General features: G+C 38.3%; 1 protein-coding gene across 5 annotated transcripts in view; it reads right to left on the bottom strand.

Annotated features, from left to right (window-relative positions):
* TECPR2 (tectonin beta-propeller repeat containing 2) overlaps positions 1 to 15703 on the bottom strand; it is a 153351-nt gene that overhangs the window by 136374 nt on the left and 1274 nt on the right. For 2 of the 5 annotated variants that reach the window (XM_072630167.1, XM_072630168.1), the window contains exon 2: positions 13966 to 14062. The exons of the other annotated variants lie outside the window; for them this stretch is intronic. The gene's annotated coding sequence lies outside the window, so the exon portion shown is untranslated. The remainder of the gene's footprint in view (positions 1 to 13965; positions 14063 to 15703) is intronic. 5 annotated transcript variants of the gene reach the window in all.

Here is a 15703-nt window from a genome sequence, read left to right on the forward strand (position 1 = left end):
TTAATTTTAAAATTTTATTTATTTATTAATTTATTTGTTTTTAGTTTTCAATAATTACTTCCATAAGTTCCAAATTTTCTCCCCCTTCCTCCACAAGACAACATGCAATCTTATATGGGCTCTACACATGTATTCCTATTAAACACATTTTCACATTAGTCACGTTGCATAGAAGAATTCAAATGAATAGGAGAAACCATGAGAAAAACAAAACATAACAAAGGAGAAAACAGTCTGCTTTATTCTGCCTTCTGACTCCGTAGTTCTTTCTCTGGATGCAGATGGCATTTTTAGGTCCTTGCATTGCTGTAAAGGGCTAAGTCTATCAAAAACAGTCCTTACAATACCATGGCTGTTACTATGTATAATGTTCTCCTGGCTCTGCTCACTTCACTCAGCAAAACATCTTAAGTTTTCTTAGGCCAGAAACATATCTCACCAAGACCTTCTGATGGCTCTGACATTCAAAAATTTTATTTGAGGCATTATTTCAAAGTTGTTTGGAAGAGAATGTTGATAAAGTTCAGGTGAATTTAGCCCCTAATCTACCATGAGAGACATAATTTTTAATAACCAGTGGTCTACCTAAATTAATTTACTTATTTAGTGAAATGCCAAACAACCAAAAAATTATTTTATGGAGTTGGAAAAATAATAACAAAATTCATCTAGAAGAATAAAAGGTCAAGAATATCAAGAGAATCAATGAAAAAAATGTGAAGGAATGTGGCTTAGTAGTACCAGTTCTTAAACTGGTATTACAAAGCGGTAATCATCAAAACAATCTGGTACTGGTTAAAAAATAAGAGTGGTGGATCAGTGGCATAGATTAGTTACACTATGCACAACAGTTAATGACCACAGTAATTTAGTGTTTGACAAACCCAAAGATTAAATATTTTGAGGCAAGAAGTCACTATTTGACAAAAACTGCTAGGAAACTGGAAAGCAGTTTGGCAGAAACTAAGTGCAGATCAATATCTCTTACTGTATACTAAGATAAGGTCAAATGGATACATGACTTAGACATAAAGGGTAATACCATAAGCAAATCAGGGAAGCATGGAATATTTTGCCTGTCAGATTTGAGGCTAAGAGAAAAATGTATGACCAAAAAAGACAGAGTGTATTATGGGATGTAAAATGGATAATTGTGATGACACTAAATTAAAAAAATTTTTTTTTAACAAAACCAAGATTAGAGGGAAAGCAGGAAAGTAGGAAAAGGTTTTACCGAAAGGTTCTCTGACAAAGGCTCCATTTCTCAAATACATAGGGAACTGAGTCAAATTTATAAAAATAAGGGTCATTCTCCAATTGATAAATGGTCAAAGGATATAAACAGGCAGTTTCTAGAAGAAGAAATCAAAGCTATCAATTATCATATGAAAAAAATGCTCTAAATCATTACTGATTAGAGAAATGCAAATTAAAACAAATCTGAGGTACCATCTTACACCTATTGTAAATGACAAATGCTTGAAGGGACACAGGAAAATAGGTACATAAAAAAACTGTTGGTAGAGTTGTGTTGGTCCAACCATTCCAGAGAACAATTTGGAACTATGTCCAAAGGGCTATAAAACTGTGCATATGTTTTGACTTACTATTACTAGAAACTCTTCTAGATATACAAAGACCAAAAAATTGCATACTGAGGAATGCAAGATTTTGTAAAATGGAACACAAATACGGGATAATATGAGGTGAAAGATAGCAATAACAACAAGTGTGATTAGAGGGGCTTCTAAATGGCACCAGAAAACAGGCCTGAAGAAAAGGATTCTGAGATTCAAAAGTAGGGTCAGCTCTGTACCTATATTTGTACACTCAGAATTTAACATGGTGATTAGAACACAGAAGATGTTTCTCAACTTCTGATCAAATGAAATAATGTATTGAACATATCACTAGGTACTATTATAAAACATACTATTTTGTAAATGTGAATTATTCCTTGACCAAAATTCTACTTTGTCTGTTATGAAGGTGACCTGAAATTCACAAAGTCTACATCCATTTACTAACTTTACGTTTGTACTCTGAGGATTAACCGAGTTAAATTTGGAGAGTTTCATTAGCTAATATTGGAGAGGCCAGAAAGAAGGCTAGCCACCAAGTGATGTTTTGTTTCTTGGCCATAACCCAAAAATACTGGCTACTAAAGTATAAAATAGATACTTAAATTACTAAAGAATTACTAATATTATATTCCCACACACAGCAACAAAACTTAGTTCACAGGACCAAAGATCTAAAGCTGGAAGTGAGCTAAAAATCAAACCTCTCATTTGTAAAATGAGGAAATTGAGTCCCAGAAAGGTTAAGTGACTTGACCAACATCACACAAGAAGTGACAGAGGTGGGATTTGAATTCAGGTCAACAAATTTGGGAAAAATTCATTTTCAGAATAATCCATGATATGAAATGGATCCCCACTAAAAAAAACCAAAATATTTCCTTCAATTTGCAAAAAACTAAAAACATTTTCTTTCGTTAGGTAATAATATGATCACAAATTCAATCAACAAACTGAAAAAACAAATACAACTATAGTAGCCATCCCTTGAGATACAATAAGATAAAGAATTATTTCCTATCACATTTCTTATTTCAAATTTCCCGGGGTTTTGTTTTTTTATTCATTTCTGTAGATAAGTTCAAAAAAGATGCTATATCTATAAATCTAACTTTTCTTACCACTTTGTACTAAGCAAGGAAGTTTAAACACTTAAGGGAACTTAAGAAACCAACTAAGTATCAGAGGGCAAGGTTAATTCAGCTAAGAGGACTTTGAGATTATTAAGTACAAATCCCTCATTTTATATAGAGTCAGAAACTATGGACTACAAGGGAAAGTGACTTTTCCATTTCAGTTTCTGGTTTTCTCATTATGGTGATTACTCTTTACTAATACATCCACAAAGGTAGAATCAAAAGAACAAGGCAACAAAATGGATGTATGTGATAAGAGAGCTAAAAATAACTCCAAGATTAGAAGCCTAGGTAATTGCAAAGGAGACTATAATAATAATAAAAAATAATTTTAAGTGATAGCAAGAAAGATTAATGGGAGATGATGATTTTAATTTGCAATGTATAGAACTTGGGGTGCTAGTAGACCATTAAGGTAGAAATAAAACAACACACACTTACAAATATGGAACTGAAGTTCTGAGTTGGCAATGGTAATACAGAATTTAAAGTTAGCAATATACAAATGACCATTCAAGCTGCAGGAGTAGAAGAAATCACTGAATTAAGATATAAATGATGGGGTAAAGTTTACAAAGGCCACTGGCTACCCTCTTCACCAGAGGAACAGGAGAGTAACACCTGCTGATGAGTTTACCTACTGGAACTCCACAAGAGCAGTCATATGCTTTTATTTAGAACTTTGTGAATTCTGAACCAAACTAGGGGTAGAGGAGATTACAAAAGATACATAAATTATAACAACAAAGCTTGGTCCCAAAGAGGAGATGTGTGAAATCACCTTTCCCCTAATTCTTTGCTGGGGGCCTTGTAGAAGCGGGTACGGGAGGGGAACCACAAATGACGAACACTATGTATAAAGTCTAACATTTTCTACATATTGGTTAGTTTTGCTGAATTTTTTTCTTCCTCTTTTTAAATTTTTTATTTTAAGGAATAGCACTCTGGGAGGGCATGGGGAAGAAATACAGTAGGGAATTTAGATTATTCAAGATAGATTCCTGAATATGAAAACTTGAAGATGATTGACAGATCTTCTACAAGTATTGGATTTTGTACCAGGAGACCAGCGTAAAGGCCAGGAGGCCTAGCTCAGGCCTGACTTTTGGTCACTCCTGAAGTGTAATACAATGGTTACAAAAGTCTAGGATTTGGATTTGGAGGACCTTTGTTTTATGACTCTTTGTTGAATGACTGGCTCTATCACTCACTGCTATCTTTGTCACCTTAAGTAGGTCTTTGGTTTCCTCACCAATTAATCAATAAACATTTATTATATATATGTTAGGTGCTAAGGATGTAAAGACAAAAATGAAAAAGGTTTTGTCCTCAAGGAGTTTACATTCTATCAAGTGAAAAAACATGTACATATAAGTATACACAGACTGTATACAAAATAAATACAAGGTAACTTTAAGGACGTCAGTGTTAAGAACTAGGAGAAATCAAATAAGGTTTTAACGTACGAGGCGGCATCTGAGATGAACTTGAACAAAACTAGGAATTATAAAAGGCAGTGATGAGGAGGGACTACATCTATGCATAGGCACAAACAACAGAGAAGAGAGACCAGTTTGCCTGGACCACTAACTGTGTGACGGGGAGTAATGTTTAATCCTGAAAAGATAGGCTAAAGTCAGGTTGTGAAGGGCTTTAAATGCAAACAGAAGGAAGAGGAATGCACTGGATTTGGCAGAATAGGACTGTGACACGGTTACACTTGTATTTTAGGAATATACTTTTAAAGCTCTGTGTTGGATGGATTGGAAGAGGGGAAAAATTTAGTCCATGGTAACAAGCTTAGGAGACTCATTTATCAGTATTTCAATATGTGAAAAGTGTTGAGCATCTGAAGCAAGGTGCTGGAGTGGAGAGGAGATCAATTTGAAAGACGTTATGGAGGTAGAATCTAAAAACACTTGACAATTGTTTGGATACATGGAGTGAAGTGAGTGAAAAGCCAAAGATGACTTTGACATTGCCAACCTGAATGACTATGGTACCCTAAATAGAAATAGAGAAGTTTGGAAGAGGGGTGAGTTTGTGAGGAATGATGAGTTCTTTTTTAACCAAGTTTTAGATTTCTCCAGGACACCCAATTCTCTGAACTAGCCTTAATCACTGAATGGTGTTGCCTCAGTCAAAGTGAGAACTTGGAAAGACCTTAGCTTAAAAAGGCCAGGGTCTCCCAATGCATCTGAGGCCATCTCCAATTGTCCTGAGAAAGCAAGGCTGGGTGACCTTGCACAGCGCCCCCTCACTTAAATCCAATTCGCTTGCAAGTCATGGCCTCGTCCTTCTGATATCATGATCCCCTTCCAGAATGAAAGACTAACAGCAACAACAACCTGATCTTGACCACTTCGGCATCCTCCCAGTACCTTGCTCCAGCAATTAATCTCTCTCTTTTTTTCATGGAACTTCAGTTTCTCCCTTGACAATGGTTCCTTCCTACTTGCTTACAAATATATTCAAGTCTTCCCAAACCTAAAAAAGACTTCTCTTTATTCTGCCTTTTGCATCTAGCTACATTCACTTTTCTTTTCTCCTTTTCACTACTAAATTTCTGGAAAAACCTGTCCATGTCTAAAGATACTCCTACTTCTTCATTTCCTATGGTCTCCTTAATCCCTTTTAATCTGGCATCCATTTGCATTACTCTATTGAAACTTCTATCTCAAGAGGGCATCAATGACCAAATTCAGTGGTCTTTGTTGAGTCCTCAAATTCCTTAATCTGTACAGCACTTAATAATGGTAAGATTTCCACCCTTCATGATATTCCCCTGGGGGCTTCAGAGATACTACAAATTCTATTCTTTCTCCACTTACTGTCATATTTTCCATATTCTTCCTTGCCCCATTACTTAGGTATTTCCCAAGATTGTTTACCTAGACCTTTTTTCTTCTCCTATTATCTCTGCCCTGGCCAATCTCATTCATACCCATAGTTTCACCAACAAACTATACTCAAAATGAACTATACTGCTCAATGGTTAGCAAACTCTCACCTCCTTAACTTTGATTCTGAACCCCTCGATTTAAAAAATTCCATTTTCTATGCTCAATTTACCACTGCCTCACACCTACCCACCCTTTGCCCACAATGTTTACTCTATATCTGCCCACTGCTTATACTATATACTCTGGAATGCCTATTCCAAAATGAACAAAATTCCTTTCATCTTAAACGCATTCTCACTCATTCCATGTTCTGGTCTTTATTACACCATGTCCCACAAACCCTTTCCAGGATTAGCTACATTTTCTTTAACAAGGCTCTGTCCTTCAGCCTTTTTCTTTTCTCCCTCTATACTATTTCAATTGGTGTTCTTATCAGTTCCCATGGATTCAACTAAAATCTCTACACTGATTATTCTCAGACATATTTGTCCAGCTCTAATCTCTCTCTTGAACCTCCAATGCTACATCTCTAAGAACCTACTGGACATCTAAAACTGGATGTTTCAGGGACATCATAAATTCAAAATGTATAAAACTGAACTATCTTTTGCCCCAAATCCTCCTCCTCTTACCAATTTCCCTATTACTGTCATAGAAACTACCATCTTTCCAATCACCCAGGCTGGAAACCTAGGTGACATCCTAGACTTTTTCACTCTGTCCCACCCCCCATATCCAATCAGTTGCTAAATCCTGTCATTTCTACCTTCATAACATATCTCATAAATGTCCTCTTCTCTCCTCAGATATTGCCACAACCCTGGTGCAGGTCCTCACACATGGACTATTACAGTAGCCTGGTGGTTGGTCTTCCTGTCAAAAGTCTCTACCTCCTCTAGTCCATCCTTCACTCATCTAGCAAATTGATCCTAAAGTACAAATCTGAGGGTGTCTTCCCCTTATTCAGTAAATCTCACTGACTCCTTATAACCTCCAAGTCAAAGATAAAATCCTGAAGGCTTCTGAAGCCCTTCATAATCTGACCCTTTCCTACCTTTCCATTCATCATACACCCTACTCTCTCCTTCCTCACATAATGTGATCCTATATAACTCCTTGCTATTCCTTGAACATGACATTCCACCTCAAAACTCCAAGTATTTTCTCCAACTGCTCCCTATGTTTAGAATTCTCTTTCTCTTCATCTCTGCATCTTGGTATCCCTGGTTTCCTTCAAGTCTCTCAGCTTCAAGAAGCCTTTCCCAATTCTACTTAATCTTAATGCTTCCCCTATGAGATTATCCAATTTACTCTCTACACAGCCTGTCAGTATATGTTTATATGTTATCCCTCTCATTGAACTGTGAGGTTCTTGAGAAAAGGGATTGTCTTTAGCCTTTCTCTGTATCCTCAGAAGTTAGCACAGTACCTGTCACACAGCTGACTAACTCTAATATTCCCCAACTCACTGGTCTCAGGGGGACAGTCAAAATACTCCTTTCTCTCCACTACCACTTCTAGACCCTTTTTTAACCACCTTTCACTGAGCAACTTTTCCTCATTTGAGATTCATGGTATCCAAATTTATCACCCAAACTAGGTCTGGTAGTGTTGAGATACAGACTCTGGGAACATCCTTGAATCTTCCCACTTAATTTGGTTTTTAATACCTTAACCTAGCCTGGTCTTCCATTGTCCATTATCTCTGGATTGTTGGGCCTGATTCCCACCCCAGCCAGCTTCCATCCCGCAATAGTCTGTTATCTTTCAATTGCCTCCAGCAGTTTCCCACCCAGGATCACATCAGAATCTCACTCCCTTAATTCTGACCTGTAGTCACCCAAGTCCCATTAAGATCCTCCTTGGACTCCTTCTCAAGACCCTCCCTAAATTCTTCTTCCCCTCACCCCAGATATTCCCAGATCCCTCCCACAGTCTTTCTGTATATAAGTTCCATTTTGCCTACAAGAAGGCACTCAGATTCTATCTGTCAGCTTGTCAAATACAAGCATTACAAATGGAGAGGTTTAAAAGTCAAACCAATATGGTGACTCTTTAATAAACTTTGTTTTACTTTGGCTAAAAGAAGGTTTGGATCGAATTCAATCAGGTAGGGCCCAGGGTGCCAGTATTTTGGGGTCCCAAACAGTGGCTGTTATCTACGTGGGCCTGTGATAGGATCAGTTATCCCTATTCCCCCTTCCAACATGTTAGGCTAGTTTCTCTCTTAAAGGTGACAAAGCTATACCCTGGACTTGGTTGGCAAGCTTCACCTCCCATGAAATATCTTTCTGATCGATTCTAACAATACTGACATAGCTTCTTGGCCACCTAAAAGCATAAAATGGCCCACATGTGTAGAGTTAAAGCCTTTCACACTTGGCAGATGTCCCAAGACCTTTCAAGTCATCTTGAACACACTCTGCCCTGCTAAGTAGATGTGTTTCCATGTAGGGAAGGCAACCACATATAACAATGCTAAGTGCTGTAGTATCCTTGTGAGGTATCTTTTCTATGCTATGGCTAATTTTTCTTAACTGTTTAATGACCCAGGAATGTTTCATTTCATCCGAGCCTTAAACCTGAACCAAAAGGATATCTGAGTCAGGCTCACTCCATCAGACCACTAAGCCATTCTCCTTCCTTCATCAAAGAGTTCAGTACCTGGCTCACATTCTTTTCTCTCCATCTCGTGTCCTCATACTAAAATACTACAACATAAAAACTGATATCCCCTCAAATATCCTAGCTTCCAAGTTCCTCAGTCTTACCCATTCTCATGACCTACCTCCTCCATTCCAGTTCAGATACACAGTAGTCAAAACCTTTGTTTTGCCTTTAGAGTTCTACTTCCTTGTTCACAAAACCTGAAATTACTTTATCTGATGATTTTTTTATCATTCTATCTTTCCCTAGGTTTCAGCCACATTCTTCATCTGCAACATGCCCTCCATTCATTTCACACCTAACTTCTTTCCCAAGCCATTACCCTTGAAATTACCCCCATTATCCCCATCTCAAAATCTAGGTGAACCAACTTAACTCTATCTTGTTCTTGCTTCTCAATTCCTTTATTCCCTTTCTTGTCAACAATCAGGACTTGTACAGCTTCAACCTTGAATTACTTCCACCATCTACTTCCTTTCATTATATTCACAAATGCTGCTGAACAGAGCTAAAGGAAATCATGAAATTATTCAGACTAGGTCAACTACAAATTTATGTTATCTAATCCCAACTGAGGCAGCTAGTTGGCCCAGTGAATAGAGTGGCCTGGAGTCAGGATGATTTATCTTCCTGAGTTCTAATCTGGTCTAAGACACTTAGCTGTGTGACCCTGGGCAAGTTATTTCAACCTTTTTGCCTCAGTTCCTCTTCTGTAAATGAGGTTGAGAAGGAAATGACAAATCACTCTTGCATCCTTGACAAGAAAACGTCAAATGGGGTCATGAAGAGTTGGGTAGGGCTGAAATGAGTGAACAACAAATCCCAATTGGGTCCTCACTACAAGACAAACATTCTGTTCCTAATAGATTACTTATTTTATTCTCATCACCAAAACTTCCAATTTCTCCTCAAACCCCCCAAGGCACCCTTCCCTCTACTCTCAAAACTGAGGACTTCACCTTTGCAAACAAAAAAATAATAGTAATAAAATAAACCAAAAGTTCTACCTGCCCCTTTGCTGGTCTCGTATTTCCTCCATTACTTCCTTTTAACTCCATTCTGAGACAAAAAGATGGCCCTTCTCTTTGCCAAGACCAGTCCCTCTACATGCACCCTTAATTCCATCCTCTTCTGACTTCTCCAGCAAATTGTCCTATCGTCCCTACTCTGGTTTCAACCTCTCCCTGTCTGCAGGCTCCTTTCCTGCTGCTGACATTCCTATGTCTCCCCCATCCTTAAAATTCACTCTGGCTATCTTCCTATACCTTTCCTCTCCTTCACAGATAAACTCCTTGGGAAGCCATCTATACTCAATACCTTCACAATCTCAGACTTTCTTTTAAACCCTCTATAATCTAGCCTCCAACTTCATTATTCAGCTGAAACTGCCCTCTCTAAAGTTACCAATTATATCTTAATTGACATCTAATGGCCTTTTCTCAATCTGGATCTTCCTTCATTCTCTGCAATGTCTAACATTGCTGATCACTCACTCCTTGATACTTTCTCCTGATTTTCTCTCTTATCTGTCCAATAGTTACTTTTCCGTTTCCTTTCTAAATTCTTCATCCAAAACATGGGAAGATTTATATGAATAGATACAAAATGAAGTGACAAAACCAAGAGAACATTGTACACAGTAATAGCAACATTATAAGGATGATCAAATGTGAAAGATTTCTCTGATCAACACAATGATCCAAGACAATTCCAAAGGACCTGTGATGAAAAACACTATCTGCCTCCAGAGATAAAAGTGATGAACTCAGTGAAAAATCTAAGCATACTTTTTTTACTTTCTTTGTTTTTCTTGTGTTTTTTTCTCTGTTTTCTTTTGCAACATTGCTAATATAGAAATGTTTTTCATGACTTAACATGTATAACTGACACATTACTTGTTTTCTCCAGAGGGCAGGGGATGAGTGGAAGGAAGTGAATTTGGAACTCAAAAACCTTTTTTTTTTAAATTTTTAAAAAATTTATTTGTTTTCAGTTTTGTACAATCACCTACATAAGTCTTAGATTTTCTCCCCCTCCCTCACTCTCCCTCCCTCCCTGAGATGGCATGCAATTCTATATTGGTTCTACATATACATTCTTTTTTTTTTTAATTTAATTATTATTATTTTTTAATGTTTTACAATCATTGTCATAAAATTAAGATTTTATCCCCCCCACGCCTACTCCCCACTACCCCCCTCCCTCCCCATGACAGCATACAATTCTGTATAGATTCTACATATACTTTCCTATTAAGTACGTTGTCACTATAGTCATGCTATAAATGGAAGAAATCATATAACAAATCAAAACTTGTTGCACAAAAACACACGCACACAAACATGATCTACTACACATACATTCTTATTAAACATACATTTTCACATCATTCATGTTGCATAGAAGAATTAAAATGAATGGAAGAAATCATGAGGAAAAACTCAAACAAAACAAAACATAACACAAGATGGAACTCAAAAAACTTTTCAATTTTATGCGCTCTAACTGGGTTTTCCCCAAGACTCTGTTCTGGGCTCCTTTCTCCCTATACAATCGCATTTGGGGATTGAATCAGAGCTCCAACCCAATTATTATCTTTATGCAAATCATTCACTAGGCAGGGATGGGGAATCTGCAGCCTCAAGGCCACATGGGGCCCTCTAGGTCCTCTGGTGCAGCCCTGTGACTGAATCCAAATTTCACAAAACAATTCCCCTTAATAAAAGGATTGATTCTGTAAAACTTGGACTCAGTCAAGAGGCAATTAGAGATTTGTGACTATTGCTCAGCACAGACACTATGAGCAAGGGATAGGGAACCTACAGCCTCAAGGCCACACTCAAGAACCTAGAAGGCCACCTGTGGCCTTGAGGCTGCAGGTTCCCTATCCCCTGCTCATAGTGTCTCTGCTGATCAATAGTCACAAATCTCTAATTGCTTCTTGAAATCTCAAATTGGACAGTCCCATAAGCATTTCAAACTCATCCTGTGGAAAACAGAATTCAATCTCTTTCTTCCCAAGGTCTTCCTACTTCCAAACACCTCTATGACTGATATGGCATCACTCCCAGTCACTGAAGCCCACAATTTCTGTGTCAACTCCTTACTCTCACTCACCCCACATACCTAAATCTTTTTCAAAATATCTCTAGTATATTTCCCCTGTCTCTCTCACAATTCTATTTCAGAACTTCATCATGTCTCATCTAGGATCCAGGGCTTCTTAAAGTTTTTCCCCTTGACAGTGGTTCCCCATATGGGGTCGTGACCCACAGTTTAAGAAGTGCTGAACTATGCAAGTCTTGTCCCTTCCTCAAGTCTTTCCACACCTCAATCTATTTTTCACTCAAATACTAAGGTAATTCTAAAATGTGATCACATCACACCAAGGAATGTGTCTCCTTATTACCTTCAGGATCAAATAAAAACTCCTTTGTTTGGCATTTAAATCACTTCATAACCTGGATCCTTTCCTACTTTTCTGGCCTTCTTATACCTTACTCCCACCTACACACTATGATTCAGCCATAGTGACCTACTTGCAGTTCCTCAATAAAACACTTCATCTCCCATTTCCTTGACTTGTACTGGCTGTCTCCCATGTCTGGAAAGTTATGCTCATTCACCTCTTCCTTTTAGTCTCCCTGGACCCCTTCAACACTCAGCTAAAAGCCCAATTTCTGCAAAAGACCTTTCCCAGTCCCCCAGCTGCTAGTGGTCTCCCTCTTCACAATGACTTCCATCTACTCTGCACGTATCTTGTTTACATCTAGTCATTTTATGTTGTCTCTCCCATTAGAAATCTTGTTGTGTTTTCTTTGTCCTTCGTTTTTGAAAAGGACAATGACATCAGAGAAATAATGACATGACTTGCAGTTGACTTTGATTTGAGTGAGGCAGGCCTCTTAAAGAAGCGAATCAAGGGATAGCACCTCTAATTTAAAAAAAACCTAACTGGGAGGGAAAGACTCAGGGTTTGGGGTCAAAAGAGAAACAGTTATTAGTGACATTCACTCTGAGCCAGGAGGACCCAAAATACAGTCATTAAGTGGTGCTTGGGCAGGGACCTATTGTAGTCCAATCTATGAGCTCCAAAGCGAAACAGGTTTAAGGTATGGTCTGAGAAAGAAGGAGAGAGGGAGTGAAAGAGGGAGGAAGGGAGGGAGGAGGAAGGGAAGGAGGGAAGAGGGAGGGAAGGAGGGAGAAGAGAGGGAAGGAGGGAGGAAGGAAGGAGAGAAGGAGGGAAGAAGGGAGGGAGAGAGGGAGGGAGGGAAGAAGGAGGGAAGGAGGAAGGGATGGAGGAAGAGAGGAAAGAATCTAGTCAGTAAAACCCAAGTTAACTGGGCAGCTTCCAGCCATCAAAATTTATTTTCCTTTGGAGAGGCCTATTCACTGAATGAGCATTGCCTCATTCAAAGGGAGAACCTGAAAAGGCCTTAGCCTAAAAGGCAGGATCTCCTATTGCATCCTGGGCCATCTCCAGTTATCCTAATGAATATCTGGTCACTGGACCCAGGTAACTCTGGAGGAAAAAGTGAAGCTGGTGATTTTGCACAGCCCTCCCTCACTCTAATCAATGTCAACTGCAAGTCATGTCTATATCATCTCCCTGATGTCATGGTCCTTTTCGAAAATGGACAAACACAACCTGTGAGTAGTCCAAGCTACCTGAACTGGATAATTCAGTTAGATAACTCTGCTCATCCTCTCCCTCTCCATCTCCATCCTATTTATATGCTACTTGAAGGCTGGACTATTTTTTTTTGCCTGTTTTTGTGTTTCTATCACTAAGCACAGCACCTGGCACAAAGTAAGCACTTAAAAAGTGCTTGTTGAAGAATTGACCAATGATCCCTGAATTATATTGTCTCCAGCTGTGAATTCTCTTCTAAACAATAATTTATCAATCACTAGGAAACTTGCTCCTGGATATTCCATAAACACCTTCCTCCTCCTTCTGATTAATTAAATCATTTATTCAACCAATCATTCATGTCCAAAATCTTGGCATTGTCTTTGATCTTTCCCTTTAACTCATATTCAGTTACCTAGTCCTGTTGATTCTATTTCTAAAATAGCTCTTGAATTTATATCCTTTCTATTGTGACAAACTCATTTACAGAAGTCCTCATTAAAATCAATCAATCAATAAGCATTTGTAAAAGAACTACCCTATTATGTGCCAGGCACTGTGCTGGACACCAGGAATACAAAGACAAAAGTAAAGTCGTTCCTAACCTCAAGAAGCCTACCTTCTTTTTTATTGTTTTCAAAAATAAGTCTCCTCATGCAGGTAGGGGAAAGGATATGGGATGTTGGAGAAATGGGGGTGTCTACTTATGGGCCTGATCCCACCAGTGACTGGCATGGAAGCTCTGACCTGCTATATTTAGAGCTTGACCTGGGCCACCCTAAGCCGCCCATCCTCCCCTCCTGCCCCATGCTTCCAAGGGCTAACCACACTGATTCTGTACGTAATACTATTAATTAAGCTCAACACATTGCAGTTCAGAACTCCAGGGCTGAAGAGATTCACCAGCCTCTGTATCCCTGGTAGTTGGGACTGGAAGTGTTTGCCACAAAGGCCAGCAAGATATCATAGGAGATATAAATATATATGTATATGTATATGTGTGTATGTACATAAAAAATAAAAATAAAAAGAATACATATACTTACAAAGTAGTTAAATATAAGGTACTCTGGGTTGGAGGGCACTGACAGTTGTAGTGATCAGGAAAGGTTTCGTGTAGAAGGTGGTACTTAAACTTTATTTCTGAAGGAAGAAAGAGAGTCTATGTGGCAGAGGTAAGGAGGGAGAGCATTCCAGGAATGAGGGACAATCAGTAAAAAGAAATGGAGATGATAGATGCAATGTCATTTCAGCGAAAAAGAAAGACAGATTAGAAAGATAGGATGGGGCCCAGTTGAAAAGGGAGGCAATACGGAGCCTTAAGAGTTTATCAATTAAGACAGTCACATAGTCACATCTTCATTTACAGAGAAAATCACTACTCTGGCAGCACCTCCATATTATCTTTCTTTTCTCACACAACCACTACCTTAGTTAAAGCCTTCAAGACTCAAGTTCTTCCCTACTCTTTCCTCCACACTGCTGCCAAAGTATGTGGGACTGCCATTGCAAAAGCAGAATTTGTAGATGGAGTGGCATGTGTGAGGACTAGAGAGAAGTCCAGCTTAGTCATACTATAGAGTGCAGGAGAGAAAGTAGTGTTCAATGAAGATGAAAAGATAGGTTGGGGAGAGACTGAGTAGGGTTTAAAATTTTTACAGAGGTTTATACTTTATCCCAGAAGAAAAAGAAAGCCACTGGACTTGACTGAGTCATATGGTAAAATCAATGTTTAAGGAAAATTACTCTTGCAGCTGTATGTCCTCTACGTCTTAATGTCCCATAGCTTATCTTTCTTTCTCAGCCAAAGTCCTAGAAAAAGGTGTCTATACTTGACACCTTCATTTTCTCTTCTCTCACTTTTTTCCTTAATTTTATTTTTTAAACTATGAATTTATCAAGGATTATTATAAAAAATTTCAAAATATGAAGGACATTACAGAAGAATCTTTGTGAAATTAAATCAATTCTAAACCCTCTGCATTCTGGCTTACAATCTCATTGCTCAACTTAAACTGCTCTCTCCAAAATTACAAATTAATTAGCAAAGTTGATGGCTTTTTTGGGTCCTCATGCTTTTTGACCTCTCTGCAGCATCCCTCTTCTTCTGGATATTCCCTCTTCTCTGTATTTTTGTGACAGTTTTCTTTTGCTTCATTTATTTGTTTGTCTGCTCTTTCTCATTCTCCTTTGCTGAATTATCATACATGTTACTAACCCGAACTGAGTGTATACTGAAGTTGTGTCCTGGGTTCATTCCTCTTCTCTCTCTCACTTGGTAATTTCATCAGTTTTCTTGGATTCAGTTATCATCTCTATACAGATGACTCCCTGATGTACATATCCAGCCTTAGTCTCTCTCCTGACCTTCAATACCACACCACTAAATGACTATTCAACACTTTAAAATGGATGTTCCATTGGCATATCAAACTCTGCAAATCTAAAACAACTTGTTATCTGCCCATGCTCTTTGTACCTAGTTCACTTTCTAATTTTCCTATTTCTGTCAAGATCACCATTTTTAGTCACTCAGGTTCCAAACTTCAGTGTTACACTCAAATCACTCTTACTCACCTCAAATGACCTATCGATTGCTAAACTTTGTTTCTAATTTCACATCAAATATATATATCCCTTTCTGTCACTCACTACTCATCAGGATGGTTGCAATAGCCTGGTTATTGGCCTTCCTGCCTCAAGTTTCTCCCTACCCCAATCTATCCTCCACACAGCTGCGAAGTATAAAGCACAAGTCTGAGTATGTAAATTCCAGCAGCCATC

This window comes from Notamacropus eugenii, chromosome 1 (genome assembly GCF_028372415.1).
Source record: "Notamacropus eugenii isolate mMacEug1 chromosome 1, mMacEug1.pri_v2, whole genome shotgun sequence".
Classification (NCBI taxonomy): Eukaryota; Metazoa; Chordata; class Mammalia; order Diprotodontia; family Macropodidae; genus Notamacropus; species Notamacropus eugenii.